Source organism: Kogia breviceps, chromosome 3, assembly GCF_026419965.1.
Source record: "Kogia breviceps isolate mKogBre1 chromosome 3, mKogBre1 haplotype 1, whole genome shotgun sequence".
NCBI lineage: Eukaryota > Metazoa > Chordata > Mammalia > Artiodactyla > Physeteridae > Kogia > Kogia breviceps.
In genome coordinates, this window is record NC_081312.1 from 57,884,178 (window position 1) to 57,901,414 (window position 17,237).

A 17,237-nucleotide genomic window follows, 5' to 3' on the forward strand; every position below is an offset into this window, starting at 1 on the left:
ACCGAGGTATAAGGTGTTACATTCATACATTTACTTGTTCAAAAGAGGTGAACTGAATACCTACCATGTGCCAGGAACCACTCTAGAATCTTAGGTATGACAGTGAATAAAATAGATGAGAACAAAAAAAGATTCCCACCTTCATGGAAATTATAGCTGTAGCAGATTAACAACAACAACAACAAAAAAAAAAAATGAATAAAGGAAAGAGTAAAATCCAGAGCATTATAGATGCTGTCAAGTCAAAGGAAAAAAGTGAAGAAAGGGATCAGAAGTGTTGGGGGCAATGCAGTATGTATTGTGATTAATGTAATTCCTAAACTGTGACTACTGGGTTGAATCTTAAATGCTGATGTACCTACTGTTTATCACTTACATATCTTCTTTTGTTGTAGCACATTTCATAAGAAAAGTGTTGACAAAGAAATTTATGGTTATCCTTAGAGTTTGTCAATTGGTTCAGTTCTCTATCAAGTTTATATTTTATAAAAAATTGTTGACCTGCAATACTGAAGACTAATTACAAGAGGGCTACATTGAAGGCAAGGGGTAATGAGTACACAAAATAGAAGCTCAAGTGATAACCAATATTTTAAGGACCGAAAGGAAAAATGGAATCCTCAAAGCAAGCAGAGAACGAATGGCCAGAGTATTAGAAAAATGCAAGTATGTGAGGGGTAGGGAATCCGCAAAGGGAGGTACAGTTTCAAAATTGAGGAAGTGCTTAAGAGACACAAATGCTGAAGAATGTTCATGTAAGGAAAAACTGGCTGAAAAATAATAGAAATTAGTCAAAATCAGGTAAGTGGTATTACTGGATTTGGCAATGTGAATGGACACTTTAAGGAGAGTATTGCCCAACAAATTGTGTGACTAAATGGCAGATTGCAGGGTGTCAACTAGTGAATCAGAGTAAGAGCAATAAGTAATAAAATAGATAAAATTTTAAAAAAGCAATCTGTATAACATGTATGGCAATATTCAGTTCAAATAAAAAATTTATCTTTGTAGTATAGTATGAAGTCAGGGAGTGTATTTCCTCCAGCTCCATTTTTCGTTCTCAAGATTGTTTTGGCTATTTGGGGTCTTTTGTGTTTCCATACAAATTGTGAAATTTTTTGTTCTAGTGCTGTGAAAAATGCCAGTGGTAGTTTGATAGGGATTGTATTGAATCTGTAGATTGCTTTGGGTAGTAGAGTCATTTTCACAATGTTGATTCTTCCAATCCAAAAACATGGTATATCTCTCCATTGATCTGTATCATCTTTAATTTCTTTCATCAGTGTCTTATAATTTTCTGCATGCAGGTCTTTTGTCTCCTTTTTTAAAAAAAACATCTTTATTGGAGTATAACTGTTTTACAATGGTGTGTTAGTTTCTGCTTTACAACAAAGTGAATCAGTCATACATATACATATGTTCCCACATCTCTTCCCTCTTGCATCTCCCTCCCTCCCACCCTATCTATCCCTCCGCTCTAGGTGGTCACAAAGCACAGAGGTGATCTCCCTGTGCTATTCGGCAGCTTCCCACTAGCTATCTAATTTACATTTGGTAGTGTATATATGTCCATGCCACTCTCTCACTTGATCACAGGATACCCTTCCCCCTCCCCATATCTTCAAGTCCATGCTCTAGTAGGTCTGTATTTTATTCCCATCCTACCACTAATCTCTTCATGATATTTTTTTTCTTAGATTCCATACATATGTGTTAGCATACGGTATTTGTTTTTTTCCTTCTGACTTACTTCACTCTGTATGACAGACTCCAGGTCTATCCACCTCATGACAAATAACTCAGTTTCATTTCTTTTTATGGCTGAGTAATATTCCATTGTATGTATGTGCCACATCTTCTTTATCCATTCATCTGTTGATGGACACTTAGGTTGCTTCCATGTCCTGGCTATCATAAATAGAGCTGCAATAAACATTTTGGTACATGACTCTTTTTGAATCATGGTCTTCTCAGGGTATATGCCCAGTAGTGCGATTGCGGGGTCGTATGGTAGTTCTATTTGTAGTTTTTTAAGGAACCCCCATACTGTTCTCCGTAGTGGCTGTATCAATTTACATTCCCACCAGCAGTGCAAGAGCGTTCCCTTTTCTCCACACCCTCTCCAGCATTTATTGTTTCTAGAGTTTTTGATGATGGCCATTCTGACTGGTGTGAGATGATATCTCATTGTAGTTTTGATTTGCATTTCTCTAATGATTAATGATGTTGAGCATTCTTTCATGTGTTTGTTGGCAATCTGTATATCTTCATTGGAGAAATGTCTGTTTAATTCTTCTGCCCATTTTTAGATTGGGTTGTTTGTTTTTTTGTTATTGAGCTTCATGAGTTGCTTATAAATTTTGGATATTAATCCTTTGTCAGTTGATACATTTGCAAATATTTTCTCCCATTCTGAGGGTTGTCTTTTGGTCTTGTTTATGGTATCCTTTGCTATGCAAAAGCTTTTAAGTTTCATTAGGTCCCATTTGTTTATTTTTGTTTTTATGTCCATTTCCCTAGGAGATGGGTCAAAAAGGATATTGCTGTGATTTATGTCATAGACTGTTCTGCCTATGTTTTCCTCTAAGAGTTTCATAGTGTCTGGCCTTACATTTAGGTCTTTAACCCATTTTGAGTTTATTTTTGTGTGTGGTGTCAGGGAGTGTTCTAATTTCGTACTTTTACAGGTAGCTGTCCAGTTTTCCGAGCACCACTTATTGAAGAGGCTGTCTTTTCTCCACTGTATTTCCTTCCCTCCTTTATCAAAGATAAGGTGACCATACGTGTGTGGGTTTATCTCAGTGCTTTTTCTGCTTTCCATTGATCTATATTTCTGTTTTTGTGCCAGTACCATACTGTCTTGATTACTGTAGCTTTGTAGCATAGTGAGAAGTCAGGGAGCCTGATTCCTCCAGCTCCGTTTTTCTTTCTCAGGATTACTTTAGCTCTTCAGGTTCTTTGGTATTTCCATACAAATTATGCAATTTTTTGTTCTAGTTCTGTGAAAAATGCCAGTGGTTGTTTGATAGGGATTGCATTGAATCTGTAAATTGCTTTGCGTAGTGTAGTCATTTTCAGTGTTGATTCTTCTAATCCAAGAACATGGTGTATCTCTCCATCTATTTGTATCATCTTTAATTTCTTTCATCAGTGTCTTAATAGTTTTCTGCACACAAGTCTTTTTTCTCCTTAGGTAGGTTTATTCCTAGATATTTTATTCTTTTTGTTGCAATGGTTAATGGGAGTGTTTTCTTAATTTCACTCTCAGATTTTTAATCATTAGTGTAGAAGAATGCCAGAGATTTCTGTGCATTAATTTTATATCCTGCTAGTTTACCAAATTCACTGATTAGATCTAGTAGTTTTCTGGTAGCATCCTTAAGATACTCTATGTATAGTATCATGTCATCTGCAAACAGTGACAGCTTTACTTCTTCTTTTCCTATTTGGATTCCTTTTATTTCTTTATTTTCTCTGATTGCTGTGGCTCAAACTTCCAAAACTATGTTGAATAATAGTGGTGAGAGTGGGCAACCTTGTCTTGTTCCTGATCTTAGTGGAAATAGTTTCAGCTTTTCACCATTGAGAACAATGCTGGCTGAGTGTTTGTCATATATGGCCTTTATTATGTTGAGGAATGTTCCCTCTAGGCCTATTTTCTTCAGGGTTTTTATTATAAATGGGTGTTGAATTTTGTCAAAAGCTTTCTCTGCACCTACTGAGATGATCATATGGTTTTACTTCTTCAGTTTGTTGATATGGTGTATCACGTTGATTGATTTGGGTATATTGAAGAATCCTTGCATTCCTGGGATAAACCCCACTTGATCCTGGTGTATGATCCTTTTAATGTGCTGTTGGATTCTGTTTGCTAGTGTTTTGTTGAGGATTTTTGCATCTATGTTCATCAGTGATATTGGCCTGTAGTTTTTTTTCTTTGTGATGTCTTTGTCTGGTTGTGGTATCAGGGTGATGGTGGCCTCATGGAATCAGTTTGGAAGTGTTCCTCCCTCTGCGAACTTTTGGAAGAGTTTGAGAAGGATAGGTGTTAGCTCTTCTCTAAATGTTTGATAGAATTCGCCTGTGAAGCTATCTGGTCCTGGGCTTTTGTTTGTTGGAAGATTTGTAATCACAGTTTCAATTTCAGTGTTTGTGATTGGTCTGCTCATATTTTCTGTTTCTTCCTGGTTCAGTCTCGGCAGATTGTGCATTTCTAAGAATTTGTCCATTTACTCCAGGTTGTCCATTTTATTGGCATAAAGTTGCTTGTAGTAATCTCTAATCATCTTTTGTATTTCTGCAGTGTCTGTTGTTACATCTCCTTTTTCATTTCTAATTCTATTGATTTGAGTCTTCTCCCCTTTTTCTTGATGAGTCTGACTAATGCTTTATCAATTTTACTTATCTTCGCAAAGAACCAGCTTTTAGTTTTATTGATCTTTGCTATTCTTTCGTTTATTTCATTTTCATTTATTTCTGATCTGAACTTTATGATTTCTTTCCTTCTGCTAAATTTGGGGCTTTTTTGTTCTTCCTTCTCTAATTGCTTTAGGTGTAAAGTTAGGTAGTTTATTCGAGATGTCTCCTGTTCCTTAAGGTATGATTGTATTGCTATAAACTTCCCTCTTAGAACTGCTTTTGCTGTATCCCATAGGTTTTGGGTCGTCGTGTCTCCATTGTCATTTGTTTCTAAGTATTTTTTGATTTCCTCTTTGATTTCTTCAGTGATCACTTCATTATTAAGTAGTGTATTGTTTAGCCTCCATGTGTTTGTATTTTTTACAGATCTTTTCCTGTAATTGATATCTAGTCTCACAGCATTGTGGTTGGAAAAGATACTTGATACAATTTCAATTTTCTTAAATTTACCAAGGCTAGATTTGTGACCCAGTATATGATCTATCCTGGAGAATGTTCCATGAGCACTTGAGAAAAATGTGTATTCTGTTGTTTTTGGATAGAATGTCCAAAAAATATCAGTTAAGTCCATCTTGGTTAATGTATCTTTTAAAACTTGTGTTTCCTTATTTATTTTCACTTTGGGTGATCTGTCCATTGGTGAAAGTGGGGTGTTAAAATCCCCTACTATGATTGTGTTACTGTCGATTTTCCCTTTTATGGCTATTAGTATTTGCCTTATGTATTGACGTGCTCCTATGTTGGTTGCATAAATATTTACAATTGTTATATCTTCTTCATGGATCGATCCCTTGATCATTATGTAGTGTCCTTGTCTCTTGTAATAGTTTTTATTTTAAAGTCTATTTTGTCGGATATGAGAATTGCTACTACAGCTTTCTTCTGATTTCCATTTGCGTGGTATATCTTTTTCCATCCCCTCACTTTCAGTCTGTTTGTGTCCCTAGGTCTGAAGTGGTTCTCTTGTAAACAGCATATATATGGGTCTTGTTTTTGTATCCATTCAGCCAGTCTGTGTCTTTTAGTGGTAGCATTTAATCCATTTACATTTAAGGTAATTATCAATAAGTGTGTTCCTATTACCATTTACTTAATTGTTTCGGGTTTGTTCTTGTAGGTCTTTTCCTTCTCTTGTGTTTCTTGCCTAGAGAAGTTCCTTTAGCATTTGTTGTAAAGCTGGTGTGGTGGTGCTCAACTCTCTCAGCTTTTGCTTTTCTGTAAAGGTTTTAATTTCTCCATCAAATCTGAATGAGATCCTTGCTGGGTAGAGTAATCTTGGTTGTAGGTTTTTTTCCTTCATCACTTTTAATATGTCCTGCCACTTCCTTCTGGCTTGTAGAGTTTCCGCTGAAAGATCAGATGTTAACCTTATGGGGATTCCTTTGTGTGTTATTTGTTGTTTTTCCCTTGTTGCTTTTAATATGTTTTCTTTGTATTTAATTTTTGACAGTTTGATTATTTTGTGTCTTTGCGTGTTTCTCCTTGGATTTATCCTGTATGGGACTCTCTGTGCTTCCTGGACTTGATTGACTATTTCCTTTCTTATATTAGGGAAGTTTTCAACTATAATCTCTTCAAATATTTTCACAGTCCCTTTCTTTTTCTCTTCTTCCTCTGGGACCCCTATAATATGAATGTTGGTGCATTTAATGTTGCCTCAGAGGTCTCTCAGACTGTTCTCAGTTCTTTTCATTCTGTTTTCTTTATTCTGCTCTGCAGTTGTTATTTCCACTATTTTATCTTCCAGGTCACTTATCCATTCTTCTGCCTCAGTATTCTGCTATTGATCCCATCTAGAGTATTTTTAATTTCATTTATTGTGTTGCTCATCATTGCTTGCTTCCTCTTTATTTCTTCTAGGTCCTTGTTAACTGTTTCTTGCAATTTGTCTATTCTATTTCCAAGATTTTGAATCATCTTTACTATCATTATTCTTAATTCTTTTTCAGGTAGACTGCTATTTCCTCTTCATTTGTTAAGTCTGGTGTGTTTTTATGTTGCTCCTTCATCTGCTGTGTGTTTTTCTGTCTTCTCATTTTGCTTATCTTACTGTGTTTGGGATTTCCTTTTTGCAGGCTGCAGGTTCGTAGTTCCCGTTGTTTTTGGTGGCTGTCCCCAGTGGCTAAGGTTGGTTCAGTGGGTTGAGTAGGTTTCCAGGTTGGGGGGACTAGTGCCTCTGTTCTGGTGGATGAGTCTGGATCTTGTCTTTCTGGTGGGCATGTCCACGTCTGGTGGTGTGTTTTGGGATGTTGGTAGCCTTATTATGATTTTAGGTAGTCACTCTGCTAATGGATGGGGCTCTAGTCCTGTCTTGCTATTTGTTGGGCATAGGGTGTCTAGCACTGAAGCTTGCTGGTCCTTGAGTGAAGCTGGGTCTTGGTGTTGAGATGGAGATCTCTGGGAGATTTTCGCCGATTGATATTGTGTGGAGCTGGGAGGTCTCTTATGGACCAGTGTCCTGAGGTTGGTTCTCCCACCTCAGAGACATAGCCCTGACGCCTGGCTGGAGCACCAAGAGCCTTTAATCCACACGGCTCAAAATAAATGGGAGAAAAAATAGAAAGGAAAGGAAAGGAAAGGAAAGGAAAGGAAAGGAAAGGAAAGGAAAGGAAAGGAAAGGAAAGGAAAGGAAAAGAAAGGAAAGGAAGGAAGGAAGGAAGGAGGGAGGGAAGGAGGGAGGGAGGGAGGAAGGGAGAAAGGGAAGAAAGGAAGGAAGAAAGGGAAGGGAGGAAGGAAGAAAGGAAGGAAGAAATGAAGGAAGAAAGCAAGAAAGGAAGGAAGGAAGGAAGAGAGGAAGAAAGGGAGGAAGAAAGGAAGGAAGGGAGGGAGGAAGGAAGGAAAGAAGGGAGAAAGGAAGGGACGAAGGAAGAGAGGAAGAAAGGGAGGAAGAAATGAAGGAAGGAATGGAGGAAGGAAGGGAGGAAAGAAGGGAGCAAAGAAGGGAATAAGGAAGGGAGGAAGGAAGGAAGAAGAAGGGAAGAAAGGAGAGAAGAAAGGAAGGAAGTAAGGAAGAAGACAAAATAAAGTAAGATAAAATATATTTATTAAAATAAAAAATAATTATTAAGAAGAAAAATTTCTATAAAAAAACAGGTCAAACTAACCCTAGGATAAATGGTGAAAGCCCAGCTATACAGACAATATCTCACACAGCAGCACACACATACACACTCACAAAAAGAAAAAATGGGGAAAATAATAGTATATCTTGCTCCCAAAGTCCACCTCCTCAACTTGGGATATTTCGCTGTCTATTCAGGTTTTCCACAAATGCAGCACACTTCAGGTTGACTGTGGAGATTTAATCCGCTGATTCTGAGGCTACTGGGAGAGACCTCCCCCTCTCCTCTTTGTTCGCACACCTCCTGGGGTTCACCTTTGGACTTGGCCCCACCTCTGCGTGTAGGTCGTCTGAGTGCTTCTGCCCTTCGCTCAGACAGGACGGGGTTAAAGGAGCAGCTGATTCGGGGGCTCTGGCACAGGCCGGGGGGAGGGAGGGGCACGGATGCGGGGTGAGCTCACAGCGGCAGAGGCTGGCGACACTGCACCGGCCCGCGGCATGCCACACGTTCTCCCAGGGAAGCTGTCCCTGGTTCCTGGGACCCCAGCAGTGGCAGACTGCACAGGCTCCCGGGAGGTGCAGTGTGGAGAGTGACCTGTGCTCACACACAGGAGTCTTGGTGGTGACAGAAGCAACCCTGGTGTCCCACACCCGTCTCTGCTGTCCGCGCTGACAGCCGCAGCTCGCGCCTGTTTCTGGAGCTCCTTTAAGTGGTGTCCTTAATCCCTTCTCCTCACGCCGCAGGAAGCAAAGAGGCAAGAAAAAGTCTCCTGTCTTTTCGGTAGCTCTGTGCCCGTTTCTGGAGCTGCTTTACGAGGTGCCCTTAATCCCCTCTCCTCGAGCACCAGGAAGCAAAGAGGGAAGAAAAGGTCTCTTGCCTCTTTGGCAGCTCCAGACTTCAACAGGAATCCCTCCCGGCTAGCCATGGTGCACTAACTCCTTCAGGCTGTTTTCACTCTGCCAACTCCAGACCTTTCCCTGGGATCCAACTGAAGCCTGAGGCTCAGCTCCCTGCCCACACTCGCCGCAGCAGGTGAGCACACAAGCCTCTCAGGCTGGTGAGTGCCAGTCAACACCAATCCTCTGTGCGGGAATCTCTCCACTTTGCCCTCTGCACCCTGTTGCTGCACTCACCTCCGCAGTCTGGAGCTTCGCCCTCCACCACTCACAGTCTCCACCCGTGAAGGGGCTTCTAGTGTGTGAGAACCTTTCCTCCTTCATGGCTCCCTCCCACTGGTGCAGGTCCCGTCCCTATTCATTGTCTCTGTTTATTCTTTTTTCTTTTGCCCTACCCAGGTATGTGGGGGAGTTTCTTGCCTTTAGGGAGGTCTGAGGTCTTCTGCGAGCGTTCCGTGGATGTTCTATAGGGGAAGTTCCACGTGTAGATGTATTTCTGATGTATCTGTGAGGAAGAAGGTGATCTCCGCGTCTTACACTTCTGCCGTCTTCTTGCCGGCTCCTTTTGTCTCCTTAGGTAGGTTTATTCATAGATATTTTATTCCTTTTGTTGCAATGGTAAATGGGAGTGTTTTCTTAATTTCACTTTCAGATTTTTCATCATTAGTGTATAGGAATGCCAGATATTTCTGTGCATTAATTTTGTAGCCTGCTATTTTACCAAATTCATTGATTAGCCTCTAGTAGTTTTCTGGTAGCATCTTTAGGATTCTCTATGTAGATTATCATGTCATCTGCAAACAGTGAAAGCTTTACTTCCTGTTTTCCAATTTGGATTCCTTTTACTTCTTTTTCTTCTCTGATTGCTTTTGGCTAAAACTTCCAAAACTATGTTGAATAATAGTGCTGAGAGTGGGCAACCTTGTCTTGTTCCTGATCTTAGTGGAAATGGTTTCAGTTTATTACCACTGAGGATGATGTTGGCTGTGGGTCTCTCATATATGGCGTTTATTATGTTGAGGAAAATTCCCTCTATGCCTCCTCTCTGCAGGGTTTTTATCATAAATGTGTGTTGAATTTTGTCAAAAGCTTTCTCTGCATCGATTGAGAGGATCATATGGTTTTTCCCTTCCTATTTGTTAATATGGTGTATCACATTGATTGATTTGCATATATTGAAGAATCCTTGCATTCCTGGAATAAACCCCAAAGCTACAGTAATCAAGAGAGTATGGTACTGTCACAAAAACAGAAATATAGATCAGTGGAACAGGATTGAAAGCCCAGAGATAAACCCACGCACATATGGTCACCTCATCTTTGGTAAAGGAAGCAAGAATATACAATGGAGAAAAGGCAGCTTCTTCAATAAATGCTGCTGGTAAAACTGGACATGTACATGTAAAATATGAAATTAGAACACTCCCTAACACCATACACAAAAATAAACTCAAAATGGATTAAAGACCTAAATGTAAGGCCAGACACTATCAAACTCTTAGGGGAAAACATAGGCAGAACACTCGATGACATAAACCACAGCAGGATCCTTTAGACCCACCACGTAGAGAAATGGAAATAAAAACAAAAATAAACAAATAGGACCTAATGAAACTTAAAAGATTTTCCACAGCAAAGGAAACCATAAACAAGACAAGAAGACAACCCTCAGAATAGGAGAATATATATGCAAATGAAGCAACTGACAAAGGATTAATCTCCAAAATTTACAAGCAGCTCATGCTGCTCAATATCAAAAAAATAAACATCCCAATCCAAAAATGGGCAGAAGACCTAAATAGACATTTCTCCAAAGAAGATATACAGATTGCCAACAAACACATGAAAGAATGCTCAACATCATTAATCATTAGAGAAATGCAAATCAAAACTACAATGAGATATCATCTCACATCATTCAGAATGGCCATGATCAAAAAATCTAGAAACAATAAATGCTGGAGAGGGGGTGGAGAAAAGGGAACTCTCTTGCACTTTTGGTGGGAATGTAATTGATACAGCCATAATGGAGAATAGTATGGAGGTTCCTTTAAAAACTACAAATAGAACTACCATACGACCCAGCAATCCCACTACTGGGCATATATCCTGAGAAAACCATAATTCAAAAAGAGTCATGTACCACAATGTTCATTGCAGCTCTATTTACAATATCAAGGACATGGAAGCAACCTAAGTGTCCATCAACAGATGAATGGATAAAGAAGATGTGGCACATATATACAATGGAATATTACTCAGCCATAAAAAGAGTCGAAATTGAGTTATTTTTACTCAGGTGGATGGACCTAGAGTCTGTCATACAGAGTGAGGTAAGTCAGAAAGAGAAAAAGAAATACAATATGCTAATACATATATATGGAATCTAAGAAAAAAAAAAAAAAGGTCACGAAGAACCTAGGAGCAAGATGGGAATAAAGACACAGACCTACTACAGATGGACTTGAGGATATGGGGAGGGGTATGGGTAAGGTTTGACAATGTGAGAGAGTGCCATGGACATATATACACTACCAAATGTAAAATAGATAGCTAGTGGGATGCAGCCGCATAGCACAGGGAGATCAGCTCTGTGCTTTATGACCACCTAGAGGGTTGGTTAGGGAGGGTGGGAGGGAGGGAAATACAAGAGGGAAGAGATATGGGAACATATGTATATGTATAACTGATTAAGTTTGGTATAAAGCAGAAACTAATACCATTGTAAAGCAATTATACCCCGATAATGTTAAAAAAATAAATAAATAAAATTAATCAATTAAAAAAAGAATTTATCATAGAAGTTTTATAAATGTGTTGTTGCCTAATGGCACTAGTTTATTCAGAATGGACTCACATATTGTTTTTTTTATCAGATTTCACTCAAACTGTTGAACATCTATTATATGTTATACACTGTTCAGGACATGAAGATACAAAGATGAATAAGATAAAGTCTCTTCCTCCTAGGTACTAATTGTATAGGTAGCCATCAGTGGTAAGGATGAGCAAAGAACAGTTTATTATGCAGTGTAAAATAGCTGTATAGAAAATACTCTGGGAGCATTGAAAAATGTGCTTAATATTTTTGTGTACTATAAAATAGGCAATTTTTAAACTGTGCTTTGAAGAATAAGATTTTTGCAAGACTTAGAAGAATGCGTCAAGAAAAAACAAATGCATACAAATTAAAGTGCATGGAGTATTTGAAAATGTCAATTCGTATAGCTGGACCCTCTATCAGGTCTATGATATGTGCTTGTGTATGCATGCATACGTGTGTATGTGTGCTGAGGTTAGGCTTAGAAGAAATCAGTAGAGGTAAACTGAAGCCTGATTGGTGAAAGTTTGAATGACATAGTAAAGTGTTTAATCTAGTCAAAATGTGGAAAGTTATCAGTTTTCAAAGTCAGGACAATGGCATGACCAAAACTGTGTTGTAGAAATATCCTTCTGGCAGCAGCTTGGAAGAGGAATTGAGGGAAAAGCAGGAGGTGGAGCTGGATTGTAACCAAGGAAACCAGTTGGAGGTTATTTTAACATTCCCATGAAAAACTGAATGCAATGAACCAAAGCAATGGCAGTGGGACTAGAAAGTAGGAATACAGGGGACTTCCTTGGTGGTGCAGTGGTTAAGAATCCACCTGCCAATTCAAGGGACATGGGTTCGATCCCTGGTCCAGGAAGATCCCACATGCCACAGAGCAACTAAGCCCACGTACCACAACTACTGAGCCTGCACTCTAAAGCCCACGAGCCACAAGTACTGAACCCATGTGCCACAACTACTGAAGCCTGCTCACCTAGAGTCTGTGCTCCACAACAAGAGGAGCCACCGCAATGAGAAGCCCACGCACCACAATGAAGAGTAGCTCCCACTTGCTGCAACTAGAGAAAGCTCACTTGCAGCAGTGAAGATCCAACGCAGCCAAAAATATATTAATTAATTAAAAAATATACATATAACAGCAAAAAAAAGAAAGCAGGGAACATAGATTAAAGAGGTATTTGAGCTTGATTCAAACTGTGTTGGTAACTGACTGAATACTGGGGATGAGCAGCAAGGAAGATTGCAAGATACTTGAGGTCTCCTACCTAATCCCAATTAACAGAAGAAAAGTATGAAGGCATGCTTGCTGAAAGAAGAGTGAGGACAAGATTATAAAATCATTTTTAGATAGACTTTTGATTACAAAGATAATTTGTCCTATGTTAAACATATACAATATGAAAGGAAAATAAGGATAACCTGACCCCCCAAAATGTCATGATGGTTAAAATAATGTTAACATATTTAATCTAGCTATTTTCTAGGCATAACTTTTAATATAAAGTCATACAACATTTTGTATCTGGCTTACTTATTTTTTAAAGCCTGCCACAATAATTCTTTGTTACCATGCTTTATATTTCTACATATTGAGGTTTAATAAGCCATGTTCCCCTTCTAACACTAACACTAATGAAAATCTTGTACAAAAGAATTTGTTTACATTCAAGATCAGACTTCGAGATTATTCACACTGAAGATTAAAGATACGTTTGTAGAAGTCAAATTATTCAGACAAAAGAATTAAACACAAAGGAGGCAAGTGATATACATGTTAAATATCCTTCCTGGAAGTACCTGACTTTTCTTACACCAACATGAAATGAGAAGTTCTTTCTCACTGTATTTATTTCACTTACTGATTATTAGAATTAAAAAATTCAATATTTGAACATTTCAGTTTTAAATTTCAGTGATGATGATTTGAGGTTGAATTTATTCATATTTACTCATATTTCCCCCAATTATCTTTTATTTTTGTTTTTCATATTGATTTGAAAGAGTACTTTGTTATATAACTTTAACCCATTCACTGTCTTTTATATTTTCTTATACATAAAAGGATTAAAATTTAGGTTATTATTTTTGTTGTTGTTTCCTTCAGGAATTTTAATAATATGGGAAGAACAAGATCTTTACCTCATCTAGATTTCAAGTTTGCTTTTTTCAATGCATATTTCACCCTTGAATAAAGTGTTAACTTCACAGAAGTCACATGTGTTAAGATTATAGGTTTCATATAACTAAGAAAAGCCTTTAACATTCATGCATTTTTTAATTCAATTTTACTTGATTATATTTAATGTCTTGGTTGATAATTATGGATCATTAAGCATATGATTATGATTTACATTTAGATATTTAATATATAGCATATACTAGACTCTACTGTAAACATTTTGGGAAAATGAAAGTGAAAAATGAATTCCTACTTTTATCTTACAGAAATTATGAATTTTGGTTTCATGCATTTCACCCAATCTACAGATTGATGTGGATACAAACAGTAAAAAGAATCAAATATGCAATTCCTGCTTCTTTTGTTTTTATTTTTTAACTGAAATGTAGTTGATTTACAGTGTTTGAGGTACAGCAAAGTGATTCAGTTATATATTTTTTTCAGATTCTTTCCCATTACAGGTTATTACAACCTATTGAATATAGCTCCCTGTGCTATACAGTAGGTCCTTGTTTTTTTGTCTATTTTATATGAAGTAGTGTGTACCTGTTAACCCCAAACTCCTAATTTATCCCTACACATCCCCCCTTTTTTGTCTTTGGAAACCACAGTTTATTTTCTGTTTGCAAGTCTACTTCTGTTTTGTAAATAAGTTCATTTGCATTATTTTTAAAGATTCCACATATAAGCCATATCATATGATATTTGTCTTTCTCTGCCTTACGTCACTTAGTATGATAATATCTAGGTCCATCCATGTTGCTGCAAATGGCATTATTTTGTTCTTTCTTATGGCTGAATAATATTCCAATGTATATATATATATATATCACATCTTTATCCATCTGTCAATGGACATTTAGGATGCTTCCATGTCTTGGCTATTGTAAATAGTGCTGCTATGAACATTGGGGTATATGTATCTTCTTTTCTAATTAGTTTTCTCTGGGAATATGCCACAGGAGTGAAATTGCTGCATCATATGGCAACTATTTTTAGCTTTTTAGGGAACCTCTTTACTGTTCTCCATAGTGGTTTTACCAATTTACATCCCCACCAACACTGTAGGAGGGTTCTCCTTACTCCACACCCTCTTCAGCATTTATTATTTGTAGACTTTTTGATGTTGGTCATTCTGACTTGTGTGAGGTGACACCTCATTGTAGTTTTGATTTGCATTTCCCTAATAATTATGAAACTGAGCATATTTTCATGTGCCTTTTGGCTATCTGTATATCTTCTTTGGAGAAATATCTACTTAGGTCTTCTGTCCATTTTTGGATTGGGTTGTTGGGTTTTGATATTCAGCAGTTTAAGCTGTTTGTATAGTTTGGAAATTCATCTTTTATTAGTCACATCATTCCTGCTTCTTTTAAATCTTAATGTGGAAGATAATGCAGTATGGGTAGAAAATAGTTCTGGGAATTCAACATAATTTATCAAATTCTAACTGCTACTTACTAGATTTAGGCAGTTTTACATAAATGGTTTCAACCCCATTTCATCATTAAAACTGATAGCAAAAAACCCCTCATATGTGCCCTTTTAAGTATGTTATTATCTATAAGAACATGAAACATAGCAGGTATTCCAAAAATTGCCTTTCTAGAATATTTCCTCCATTCTCTTTCCATGAAACATTTCTAGCAAGGGATGAAGAGTCTCAATTAACCAATAAGTGATTATAAGATGAATTTAATTTCATCATCAATTACCTGATTTGTTTTAAAAGTAAATAACCATGGTGTTAAGAAATGTGGGCACCTGTCCATTTCATATTTATTTATGATTTCAGTATCAGATATTGAATCTACAAAGTAGAATTTAAATAATTTTTCAATGTATTATTAATCTATTTAATGAGTGCCTTCATTCTTTTATTCTTTCATCCTTCCTTTCCTCCCTCACCCCCCCCCAAAATCAATAGAATCATTGACTCCTTGTTTTTATCATCTCAGGAATCCAATCTGCTTTGAAATTTCTTTTGACAGTTGATACTAGATTTATTTTTAATTTTTTTCACCACCGTAATGATTGCAGACAGTGCATTAATTTCATTGGAGTCAATAACTGAAGTCCACTGGGAATGATTTTAGGATTTTCAGTGTTGGTGGTAATGTATCAACTTTTCATATGTGGCCATTACATGTTGCATTCATCTTTGTTTTCCTACCATAGTTTTTCAACTTCAAAATAGAAATGGGTTTTTTTGCCTTAAAATAGAAGTGATATAATGTCAATCCCAAACTCTGTAACTATGCCTCCCACCCCCCCACCCTTCACTGCTATATTTAAAATGGATAACCAACAAGGACCTACTGTATAGAACAGGGAACTCTGCTCAATATTATGTAACAACCTAAATGGGAAAAGAATTTGAAAGAGAATAGATACATGTGTATGTATAACTGAATCACTTTGCTGTACACCTGAAACTAACACAACATTGTTAATCAACTATACTACAATATGAAACAAAAAGTTTTAAAAAATACATGGTACATTATGCTAAGTGAAATAAGCCAGTTACAGTAAGACAAATTCTCCATGATTCCTATTATATGAGGTATCTAGAATGGGGGGAGGGGGAAAGGAGGAGTTACTAATCATAGAACAAGTTTTAGTCAAGTAAGATGAATCAGCTCTAGAGACCTGCTGTTCAACATTGTACCTATAGTCAACAATAACACATAGTACACTTGAAAAATTTTAAGAGGGTAGATCTCACGTTGTGTTTCCACAATAAACATTTTTTTTTTTTTGCGGTACGCAGGCCTCTCACTGCTGCAGGCTCTCCCACTGTGGAGCACAGGCTCCGGAAGCACAGGCCCAGCGGCCATGGCCCATGGGCCCAGTCGATCCACGGCACATGGGATCCTCCCGGACCAGGGCACGAACCCACGCCCCCGCATCAGCAGGTGGACTCCCAACCACTGCGCCACCAGGGAAGCCCCACAATAAACATTTTTTAAAAAGGAAATTAACATTGGTACATTACTAGGAGATAAAATATATTAAAATATAATACAGTGTCTGGCCTTACGTTTAGGTCTTTAATCCATTTTCAGTTTATTTTTGTGTATGGTGTTAGGGAGTGTTCTAATTTCATTCTTTTACATGTAGCTGTCTAGTGTCCCCAACACCACTTACTGAAGTGTATTCTTGCCTCCTTTGTCAAAGATAAGGTGACCATATATGCATGGGATTACTCTGGGCTTTCTACCCTTCTCTGTTGATCTGTATTTCTGTTTTTGTACCAGTACCACACTGTCTTGATTACTGTAGCTTTGTAGTATAATCTGAAGTCAGGGACCTTGATTCCTCCAGCTCAATTTTTCTTTCTCAAGATTGCTCTGGCTATTTGGGGTCTTTTGTGTTTCCATACAAATTGTAAAATTTCTTGTTCTAGTTCTGTGAAAAATGCCATTGGTAATTTGATAGGGATTGCATTGAACCTGTAGATTGCTTTGGGTAGTATAGTCATTTTTATAATATTGGTTCTTCCAATCCAGGAGCATGATATATCTGTCTATCTGTTTATGTCATCTTTGATTTCTTTCACCAGTGTTTTATAGTTTTCTGAGTACAGGTGTTTTGCCTCCTTAGGTAGGTTTATTCCTAGGTATTTTATCATTTTAGAGGAAAACAGAGGGCAGAACATTCTATGACATAAATCACAGCAAGATCCTTTTGGACCCCCCTTCTAGAGAAAAGGAAATAAAAAGAAAAATAAACAAATCAGACTTAATGAAACTTAAAAGTTTTGCACAGCAAATGAAACCATAAACAAGACAAAAAGGCAACCCTCAGAATGAGAGAAAATATTTGCAAACAAAACAACTGAAAATGGA